The 12,135-nt window shown below is 41.3% G+C and overlaps 1 protein-coding gene across 1 annotated transcript in view; it reads left to right on the top strand.

The window, feature by feature from the left end:
- The window catches only part of DEPTOR (DEP domain containing MTOR interacting protein), a 70,765-nt gene that overhangs the window by 1,289 nt on the left and 57,341 nt on the right, over positions 1-12,135 (top strand). The gene's annotated exons all lie outside the window — the stretch shown is intronic.

The raw sequence follows: 12,135 nt of genomic DNA on the forward strand, positions 1-12,135 counted from the left end.
TAGGGCCCCATGCGGCCCTCAGTGCCTACACCTACGGCCATCAGCTCCTTCATAACTTGTCTAATTTGTCTTGTTCGCTTGTAACACTTGTGTAAAATGCCTGGTGATTGTTAGTACAAATAAGTGTCTCTCTCTGTTTGTATTGTTTTAACTTATTACTGAGGGTATGGGTAATGTGTGGCCCTTTTGAAGGTTAGAGGGCCACACCACATGGCAGAAAAGTAACCAGAAGTGTCCTGGGCCGTTCTCCTACAGTATAGACATGTAGTGAAGTTGGACATTACATTAAATATACTTGTGAATACAGAGCAAAGGTTATGGTAGAACAGTGCCGCCTCTCTTTAATGGCACTGCTAAAAATTCCAATCAAATAAGTTTTATTTTGCCCTCCTTAAATCGCCCCCACTAAAATAAAGTGGGAAAAACTGTGTACAGTCCAACTACATTAGCAAGGAGCAACCAATGACCCTAAGAGTTCGAAAGTGGGTCTCCCGACCATACCATTATTTTAACATTGGGTATTAATAGACGGTTAAAGAGGTACAAGGGTTCTGTTGGCAAGCTTACATGCTGTTGGAAAATGAGTTTGATACATGAGGTTAAACGCCTCATAGAGCATATTTGTCCAGCGAGTTTTTGCTAAAGGTTTGAATGAATGAATTTTGTTGAGGTGTGGTAATGGCCTAGAGAGATTAAGAGGGTGGTTCAGGTATTTCATAAGCTTGCCAAAACAGCCGAGTTTTCAGGGAACAATTGGAAGTTAGAGGAATGTCTTGTTATACAAGGGAGGGAATTCCACAGGATGGGTGCCAAGTCTGGTAACTGGGAATGGGAGCAGGTATTGTTTGTGGTTTAGAGATGCAGTCCTTGGACAGAGCACACGGGTCAAGTTGGGAGATGTTTTGAAACAAAGCGATGTATGTTGGAGCAGTTTTGTTAATGGCTTTGTATACCAGTGCAATATATTATATTGGGTTCTGTAGAGTACAGGCAACCAATGTAGAGACTGTCAGATAAGAGCAACCATAGAAGAACTTCTGCAAGGAAAAATGAGTCTAGCCACAGTGTTCAAATCAGATTGTAGAGGAGGAAGACCCTTAAGAAGGAAATTGCAATGTGATAAGTAATGACTGTATCATTTAAGAGTTTTGCAGTATCCTGCACTAAATATTGAGTGCATATTCTGGAAATGGTCATCGGGTGTATGTAACGGTTCTTGGATGCATTTTGGATGTGGGTAACAAAGTCAAGGGTGACCTCTAGGCATCGAGCATGTGTAGGGTTTATTGCCGTGTTATCAACAGAAATCGAGATGTCAGATAAGTAACTTCTGTTGGCTGATGGGTATATTATTAGCTCAGTTTTTGAAGATGGAGTTTGATCAATTTGAGAACATCCAAGATGAAATGGCAGAAAGGCGTTCAATAACACAGGCCAACCCAGAGGGTGAGAGATCCGGAGAAGATGATACTGAAATCGAAAGGGGCTTATTGGTTTTCTAAAGCTGGGTACACACTACAGAATTTTCCACCATCGTTTTATGCTGTTCAATTTTACATGCGATCGATGGTCCGATCGCTCGGTCCATGGACGGCATACACACTAGCCTTGCTTTAGACGATAAAGGGAAGAGCGGACGTCCCTTTAGCGACTTTTTACAGCCATGTTGTCGTGACCAATAATTTGGAAGTATCGGAGGATTGTTGTGGATCGGTCAGAATTTTAACACACTACACAACGGAAACGAGATTGGAACGAAAATATTAAACGGTACGACCAACCAAATGAGGCGACAATCGTCCATTTACGCAGACTTTCGACCATTGTGTCACTATACACACTGACCCGACTTTTGAACGAGCGGTCGCCTGTCGGCTGTTTGATCCGATTATTGGACGAAAACCCTGTAGTGTGTACCTGGCTTAAGAGAAGTGCTATAGATGGATAACCACAGTGTTGACTACTAGGCTGTCTTCTCTAACTGCTAGAGAAGCGTACAGGAGGATCAAAAGAAATGAACACCGACAAAGCTGTTTCAAACGTAGGAAGAGAACCAGAATGGCACATTGTTCTGAAGAAATAAGGAATAGGAGAAGTAAGTGATTCAACAGTGTCAAATGCACCAAGAATTGCAGGAGATGTAGAATCATGTAGTGTCCTTTTTAGATTTACCAGGGATCATATCATTGATCACTTGAGTCCGTGCTGTCTCTATGGTGTGTTGTGAATAAAAGCCTAATGGCAGAAGGTTCAATAGGTTGTGTGAGGCTGTGTAGACGAGCCTTTCAAGATGATCTGAGGGACATGTGAGTTGAGATGGGACGGTTTGGGTCGGAATTTAAAGGTTTTTTTTGGGGGGGGGGGGGTTTAATCAAAAGAGGTGTAATTTGCACATGCTTGAATAATGATTAAAAGATACCAGTAGAGAAAGAGATGATGGATTTTAGCCAAGTTTGGGATGGGCAGATGGGACAGTGATCAACGAGGTTGTGATGGTATTGGGTCATCTCAATCTATGGGAGCAGTTTGTAGCTTGGTAAAGAGGATACCATTTAATTTTAGCTTGTCCTTGAAGTATGAACCAAGATTTTGGGCATTGATGTTCGTCCTGGGGGTAAATGTATCAAGCTGAGCGTTTTCCGGCAGGTTTGAAAAACCAATCAGATTCTAGCTATCATTTATTTAGTACATACCACAAAATGATAGCTAGACTCTGATTGGTTGCTATAGGCAACATCTCCACTTTTCAAACCCGCCAGAAAACTCTCAGCTTGATACATTTGCCCCCTGGTTGGTTTGGGAAGTTTGAATGAAGTTTATTTGTATTAATGAGGTGTTTAGGGTCAAAGTGGGTTTGAAGTGGAGATGAGAGATTGGGTAGTATGTGTTTGACAGTGTCCAGAACAATTCAATATGAATGATAGATAGCATTGTATTTAGAGAACTCATTAGAAGTGTGAGATTTTGCAAGAGTGTTTGAAGACCTCACAGTTTAGTGTCACAGTTGAGTGTGAGTAAGGTATAGCTGGAGACATTGGATCATGGGTTCTTGCTAGGGCTTGTTTCAGGTGCTACCAGGTCAGGAGAAATTGTAGACTATGTAGAAAATGGGGTAGAGTGGTGAAAAATCAATAGAAATTAGATTTCTGCTGATAGGAGGAGGCTTCATAGAGTTTGACATTCGAGGGGGGTTAGTGGTACAAAGAGCTCTTGTGGGTGAGGGATGAAAAGTAGTGTTAAAGAAATCAGATGTTGAGCAAACTCCGGGGAAAACAAGATCACCCCATCATGTGTAGTGGGGCCAGTCCACTGGGATAAGCCAAGTAGAAGGTTAATAGGAGCGAGTAGTTGGACAAACAAAGAATGTGGACTAAAAGGGATTTCAAAATCGCTGGAGAATGGTGGGGATGACAGGCTACATCATACCTTATCTCCTAAGTAAATGTTCATGGAATTGTTGGCGTGGTTAAAGGGGGTGTGAAAGATCACAGCAACACACAGAGAAGGGGCTGAAAATCTGGATAGCATGTACTTCAAAAGACTGAAACATTTGTTAGAACTGTGAATATGCAACATGGGTGGGGGTCCAACCACACTCCCCTTGTCTGCTTCCAGGTGTGGGTGTTGTGGAAAGCACAGTGTGAAAAAGGCTGTTTTTGGGGCAGTGACTGATTATGAGAGTACTTTTGCCCACTTTGGTTTTCTTACTAGTGTTTATAGTGCCACAGGGGGAGATGGTCTATTTAGCAGGCTCGTCCAGCTTTACTAGTCAGCTGTAGTTTAAGATGGGTAAACATTTAAACTTGTTCTGTGAGCTCATAATTTGGCCTAATTGGGAGGCAGGGGCAAATATAATTAAAGCAGTCAGATTTGCACGTGGACAACTCATGTTGCAATGCAAGTGTCACAGAACAAACTGCAGTATAAATACAATCAAATGTCACATCAAAACGCATAAAACTTTTATGTGATCATAAAATAACAACTCTTGCCAGTATAATCATTTATATAAATATTTATTTCCCCCTTGGTTACATACAATTGTTCTGTGATAGCTCGTAGCACACATCCCTGTTTTTGTTTTGGTTTTTTCTTTAATTCGAAGACTATACCAGGTCAGTCGTAACTATCAGTTGGTATTTACAGCTGCCATGTAGTGTGTGCAAGAGATTTGGATGAAAACTAGTGTACTAACGGGACTTGAATTGGACGCGTCTGTGTTGAACCGCCATTACTGTACATGGACTATGTCTGCCCTTTCCCTCCCCAGTTCTGTGTCTCAAGTCGTCGGCATTTGCATTCAAACACGAATTGCCTTCGTTGGTGTAATATCGGCTTCGGGGCAGGCGCGGAGTTATTTCACGCAAGATACGCTACAAAAATTACCCTATGTGTGAACATGAATCGGCCCAGCTTTGCTCGCAGACTTTCTATGGCCATCATGGAAAGTAAATAAATAATATTTTCTACATTTATTTCTAATTATTTACGTTGGTCAAATCTGCAGGGAAATCCACATTTTAGAGTTAGAGTCCATTTAACATCTTCCTGTTCTTGGCACAATTAGTAAAGAGGTTAGAGTCTTTTTTTAAAAGCATTGGCTTATATTACAAACAGCTTGTTTCTAAATGAAGTATCCTGAATGTACCAACGCAGATGAAGCTTAGACTCACATTCTATGTGAGAAGTGCTGAATTCTTCATAGTAAATTCCTGACCTTCCACATTCCCACAGAGGTCAAGGAAACTTCACTGTGTTACATGGATGCCGAGCTGTAATCCTTCTCCGCTGAAGTGGTTCATTGTTTCGCCCCTTTAAACATCTCTTTATTTATTACACCCATAAAATCAGTGCAAGTAGAGGGTGCTGAGCATTCAGAAATTTTAATACATTAATTTTTTTTTTCGCTTTAATGGGCCATGCATTATATTAACAAAAAGTAATATATTATCGTTGGTCATTTTTTTTTTGTTTCTTCATTTGATTTGTTCTGCATTATCAGGACCATACATTTTATGTTACTTATAACTTATGCTCCTGTTTATGGAGGTGATAGTTAAAAATGAATGGGAACAGATGTGCACTAGTACTTGTATTACTGTTTTGTCTCTTTTGTACGAGCAATAGGAGCCGAAATTCAATGGGGCCCATTTAGATTCCATCCAAAATAACAATCGTAAAAACTATTAAGTTGTCTTCATATGAAGTCCATGGATTATTAGGGCTGTGTCAGCTCTGTACTTTGTATGTTCATCTGTTGATTGTACAGAGCTAAAGTATTAATTGCTGTATCGGTAGAAGCTGTCTATCAGTGATGGGCAACTTGTGGCCACAGGGTATTGGAGATAAAGTTCTTATATATATTTTTTATATGGTATAAAACAAACCTCCAAAAAGTTGAAATGTGGATAAATAGACCAACATATGATAATTATAAATGTGGCCACTGGGCTTAATATGTAACTTCCGGATATCTGAGTACCAGGGGCTGACTGGGCTGGGGGCTATGGGGACATCTGCTTTCCGGGCCTGTCCCATAGTGGGCTACCTTGGTCTAGGGCAGGGGTAGGCAACCTGCGGCTCTCCAGGTGTTGTGAAACTACAAATCCCAGCATGCCTTGCCACCTATCTGCTGGTTATCTACTGGCAAAGCATGCTGGGACTTGTAGTTTCACAACACCTGGAGAGCCGCAGGTTGCCTACCCCTGGTCTAGGGTAACTGGGACATTTTTTCCTTTTAAAATGTTCCTGATAGGCTGCTGAGTCAATTTACCCACAAGCCATCCCTCTCCCCTGCTGGGTACGGCATTCCATCCCTTCCTCTGGATCCTTCTGCCCTTCTCTTCCCTTTAGTATTTTATTCACTTAAATGAGAAAAACGTTTGGAAATAGAGACATTGACAATGGTTTGTTTTTTTCAGTTTGATATTCACTTATTGTAGGAGTTTTTGTATTAATGAACACTTTGGTTTGTTCATTTGTACTTTATTGTATATGCTGTCATTTTAAAACGAAAAGAATAAAAGAAAAACTATTAGACATAAATAGTGTCTTCGCTTAAAAGCTGAAGATAGTTCAGTTACTGTTCCCTTGTCTTACTGCTTGCCATAATAGCAGTGTTGCTAAACAAAGGTTAATAGGGGGGAATTCAATTCCCCGCATTGTTCTTGCACAATTACAGTCACTACTGTAATTTCAACGCTGATTTTTGCTCGTAGCTCCCTTAGCCGCGAGTTAAAATTACTAGCGGTAATAATGTGCACCAACGCTTGCAATTGAAACCCAACCCCCCACCCCACCCCACCCCACCCCCATAGCATGAGACCATCTGTAAAAGAGGTTTGATTCAAGATTTAGATGTTAGAGTATATTTGTAGCATTTACATAGAAGTTTTTTTTTTTTTTTTTCCCCCTCTTACTCTAACCCAGTGGTTCCCAAACTGGGTGCCGCGCCGATCTCACAGGGGTGCCGCGGCCAAGGCCGGTGGTAAGCAAAGCAGGGGACTACTTGGTAACTATTTTGGCTTAGGGGTGCCTTGAAAAAATTATGGAGACCCTAAGGGTGCCTCGAACTTAAAAAGTTTGGGATCCACTGCTCTAACCACATTGTGATTGTTTTTTTTTTTTTATGACCTGTTCCCTTTAAATCATGTGAACTATATTTGTTTAACATTTTCTTATTCTTAGAATTCACTAAATGTTCTGCACCTGAGCTTCAAGTGATGCTCATGGTTCTTACATCTGGCTGCTACTTGTTGTACTGACCATTGAACAGGGACTTCCGAGTTTTACACAGTAATCTCGGCTCCATTGATTGGGACTTAAAGTCAGAGGAGTCCCTTAAATGGTGTAGGTGGATATAGGTGTATTTTTTTTTATGTATCTACATTTAGTTATATCTGCATTTCTAAGAAAAGTGTTCACTTAAGAGGAATCAACTACTTTATTACAATGTCAAATTATCCACTTAAATAATTGAAAGAGTCGGCTCCACCCAAACCATAGTGGGATCAGCGTGTACAGGCCCATTAGGGTAGGGTATAACGTTGGTTAATATATTCACATCAAATAGTAGTTTAAAAAACAAAAAACGCCTGTTTCACCTTGTTTGTTGCACAGTCAGCGTGTATGACCTTATTGGCATTTATCTGTTGTAGTATACTTTTAGCTGGCTTGAGTTTGTATTGCATAATCCGGTGTAGGTGTAGAAAGATCAGTTTGGCCCAGAGAACAGCGGTCTCCGATTTTTACTGTGCAACAATGACGCCCTTTGCCCCGGCCTCTTTATAAATGTAATCATTTATTTATTTTTAGATGGTTATAGCAGGTCTTTCTGAGAGGGGGTGGTTTAGTAGATAACTTACATGAGGTCAGTGAATCAAATGTATTTGCATTTCATTTATAAAATACGGTTTCCATAGTTTGCAGTAAATGCAAATAAAAAGGTTTTCAAGGTTTAAATTGCATAACAAAACGTTCGGTGCCTTCTAACTCTTCAGAACCGGTTCACATGATATTAGGGGCCTTCAGCTGCATCCCAGGCTCCGGATTACAATGTATGAGGAGCCTTTGAAGTCTGGTTTTGGAAATGGCTCTTGGCTCTTGGCTTTCTGTAGAACCAAGGAATGTGAGGAGGTTAAACATGAACAGCAAAGGTTACCAGGTGAATTTGTGATGTTTCAGGCTCCTGATATTTGTACTGAAACAGGCCTCCAACAACCAGGAAAGAGCCTGCAGTATTGGAGATTATAAAAGAGAGTTTGGGAAAATGTAGCTCACATTTAACACCTCAATAACTCCTTGTGTTGTAAGTGCTCTTCAGCAAGGCCCACTACATCTGGCCTAAAATGTTGGTACGATCTAGATTATTTTTTTTTTTTTGTAGGTGCCCCTGTAATTTTTATCAATGGACTGCCTGCGGAAGCACACGGATCTGCAGCACATAGGGGGAATTCAATTCCCCACAGAATAAAGAACAAAGTTTATTACTGTTAATACAGTAATTTTAACAGATTTATGCCGCAAGCAAAAAGCCGGCATTGAGATTACTATATTAACAGTAATTATGCGCGCTACTACCGTAATAGTGCGCATGCCGCGTTACTCTTTACAGTAGCGTGGGCAATTGAACCCCCTCCCATAGTGTGCAGCCACAGGCAGAATGTCCCTGCTAGGGGGGGGGGGTGATTGACCCCCCCCCCCCCTCCCCCCCTCCCCCCCTCCCCCCCTCCCAGATCTGACACTGGATACAGCATTCTGCAATGTAGATTATATGGATATTGTAAGTCATCGTGAGGTTGCTGTGCCAGATCTTGTAACTGTGGTCAACGCTAATGTCCTTGTAGTCAGGACAGAAGGGCCGTAATGCTACTAAATTAGTTTTTAAAAATACTTTGATCTAATAAACCAAATTTTTATATTGGTTATAATGCTGTGGAGAAATGTTATTAAAGAAACGACCTGAGTGAAAAGTAAAATGTATTGATGGTTAGATGAAGGGAAAAGAATGTAGTATTTGTAGTCCCTGTTGTACCATTTGCACATCCCTTGCTGTCTTTAGTTAGAGAAAAGACCGCTCATTTATGTGACAGGACTTATAGAATTTTATGAGGTCATTTTACAAACCCCTCCCAAGACGCACTGCAAAATACCTTGGTTCTGTCCCAATGAGACATGATAGTCCTCACTTCCATTCAGGAACAGTTTCCAAAACTAGAAGTCCTCCTCCGATGTGGAGAAAACTTTAGGAGATGTATTCTGCAAATGTGAACATCACATTGATGTCCAACTTCTTACCCCCCTTTTCAATTTAAACTTTTCTGTTTTATTTTTTTTGTTTTTCTCCTCCTAAAATACTGCTTGGTTTAGTCTCATTTTTGGATTAATCACGAGCGTTTATATAAAATGTGTCACTTTTGTGCATGTAGAGTTTTTGTTTTGTTTGTATTACACTGATAGTAGTGAGCCCTGTCCTGGCAACTTTGGATATAAGTAGACCGTCTTGTAGCCTCGGGGAAGTGGGGGAGGGGACTTGTGAACTCGACCATCCCCCACCAGGTGAAAATCTACATTCACAGCAGGTGCAAAGCTCCCTGTGGCTTTGCGGTCTCTTGCTTTGTGAATAACCTCCAGTTTAAGAGGGGATAAGGTTTAATATGCAAGGGCAGCTGATGAGTGATGGGAATGCTTGTATAAACAGATGGGAAAGATATCCTTGTCATACACACAATCTGACACCAGTCATTGAAAATAACATCTTTCACTACAGTGGCTTCTTCAGGACATTTCTCATTTATGCAAGAAAGTGGCAAAATATTAAACTTCACTATTGTTCATTTACTGTCTCTGCACAATACTTACATATTCTCTCCTTCATTCCTGTCTTTCTTCTTTACCACATTTAGGTATGACAGTACATATGGCTTTCTGTCACAAATAGGATCACCGAACAAAAGTCAATTGTGCAACCAGCTGACAGCTTTTCCGTTTTCTCGTAAAAAAAATAGTGGAGGTAGAGAGCCCTTTTAAAGGGGTTATAATCATTTGCACAACCTCTCCTTCATAGAACAAGGCCTCCTCTACAGAAAGTAACTCCCCTATTACTTTTAACTAAAAGCCAAATCATACTGCAGCGCTGGATAACTGAAACCCTGCAGAACTCTTCAATAGAACTCTACAGAACAGTGGGTAATTGTAGGTGGTCTCCAAAGCAGTGTGGTCCAGAACCTGGTTTCAGATAATAGGACAGGTCCCTGGCGGGAGGTGTAATAAATTGGAAAGATGTCTCTTAGAAGTGGACATCCTTTAAACCAAAGCTGGGGCAAATGGTGGCAGGCGGATACAGGACAATGCCCAGAAAATTAGATCACATAAGTTTCCAAACTGAATTCAGGAGAATAGTCATTACCAATTGGGCAGTGGAATATCCAGTCACATGACTAAGGGAAAAAATGGTCCATTGAGTTACTACAGATGGGTAACAGCAGTAACCTCATAATATATTGCCTACAACTAGATCCTGAATAAAATGATGATGGCTTTTTAGAAAGGCTTGAACGTGTGATTGTATGCTGCGGCTCTTTGCGGCACTACCTTGCTTCTCGTCACTTCCACGATTTATCCATGCAAATACAGATTGTTTTGCTTGCTGCCAGGGACATAGCCATCTCCAACTCCAGCTGTGACAAACAACCATGTATCAAAGTTCAGTTGGAGAGTGCCCTAGGTCAGTGTTTCTTAAAGCTGGTCCTCAGTGCATGTTTTCCATATCGCCTTGCTTAAGCACAGGTGTATGCATTACTGACTGACACATTGTAACAAATCTACAAGTTGTGTAATTATTCACCTTGTCATCTGGAAAACCTGCACAGTTAGGGGTCCTGAGGACGGGGGTTGAGAAACACTGTTCTATAGGTGACATAAATGCAGGGCCAAGGTGTGGGACATCCTCCGTTCTTGTACTCAGGGATAAATTGCTTAAGAATTTAGTTTCCAGTGGGAATACTCTGCTGGCTGTGTTAAATCTATTACACTTTCTGCTTAATGCTATAAACGCTATCTGTATCACGCACGTAAGTCTCTGTGAGAGCTGATTCTTGATTATACTGAGCCAGCAGTAGATATAGACATCTGTCATGGGCTCTAAGCCTCGGACTACAAGACCGACATCTTCCTGTGGACAGGGGGCAGCGGCTGTCGGCTCTCCCTATCCTAATATTATGCACATAGAACTGTAAGTAAACTTTTGCTGCAGTTAGAATTTTATTTTTTTTTCCCCTTAAAGCGGAAACTTCAGTTGGGTCTACTGAAAACCGTGCAGATTCCTTTTATTTTGATTGCACATCGTAATCACATTTAGCACTAATAATGGTATAGAGAAAATAAAATGACATTGTTCAAGATACGGTTATCCAAACAGGTTAAACCGAATATATGGCATTGAAATATCCGTTTCCCTGGGGTATGTTAAATTTCCTCTTTAAATACAAGTCGGGCAAGTGTCATTTGAAAAATCTTTTATGTTCATTAAGTGGAGAATCTGGAAAGACAAGACGTAGAACAGACAAAAGCAGTGTTACCGGTCCTCGCCTTCTAGATAAAAAAAAAAAAATCTGTTTTTGGTGCCTAAGACATAAACAGTAGCGCACTATTGATCTCTAGGGCAAAGCTTTACATGATCCTCTTAGAACATTGATCAGTTGGTATTGGATGGCACATTAAAGAATTTTAAACATCCTAAACTTTACTCAAATGTATGAGAGTTATTTTGCTTTTGTGTTTGGGGGTTGTGTGTATTACACTACCACGCACCTCCACTTATATTACCACTACCACGCATCTCCACTTAGATTACCACACTGCTTAGTCATACTGCCCTACTCTCGTGGACTATTCAGAAGAATACCTAATTTTGGGTAGAACTCCCGGGAGAGCAAGCACCCTCCCACATCCTGCTCCCTTCTTAGTGAAGTGGGGGGGACTGGGGCCCTCAATGATGAGAATTGAGTCTCGTCATTTCAGCGCATCGTTGCGTCACACTCAGCGCTGCTACCGTCTGACTTCACCTCCAGGATCTCTCAGTGGAGCTAGAAAAATTGTGTGCTTAAGAGAGAGTGTTGGGGTAAGAAATACAGTGGTACAACAATTTGGCTGACTGTACTTTGAGACAATAGTTTATTTAATAGTAAGTGAAGAAGCTAAAAACGTGCAGCCATCTTTCTTCCTCTATCTCCCCCCCCCCCCCCCCCCTCTAACAGAACCATACATCCCAATATGTTAAATCGGGACACAAATCCGCCTCTTCTGGAAAGGGGACATGTCCATGTCAGAATAGGCATGGCCACGCACGAGGGGCAAGTGTAGTGCCTCTGCTTCAAATCGGGACTGTCCTGCCGAAACCGTGACCGTTTGGATCTATGCATGTCTCCTGCAGTGGAAGACATTTTGTGGCCTGAACCAGAGTTCTTGAGAATGCAGCTTATTAATCATGAATATTGGCCATGAAGTATCTCGGTCATGCCACTGGTTCCTAGTGAACTACATTCTCAGGAATATTGGTCCAGCCCACAAAATGGCTGCCTCACTGATGGACTTCATCATTGGCTGTTTACATAGCGCCAATAATTCCGCAGCGCT

The sequence above is a fragment of the Mixophyes fleayi genome, chromosome 5 (genome assembly GCF_038048845.1).
Source record: "Mixophyes fleayi isolate aMixFle1 chromosome 5, aMixFle1.hap1, whole genome shotgun sequence".
In the NCBI taxonomy this organism is placed as follows: domain Eukaryota; kingdom Metazoa; phylum Chordata; class Amphibia; order Anura; family Limnodynastidae; genus Mixophyes; species Mixophyes fleayi.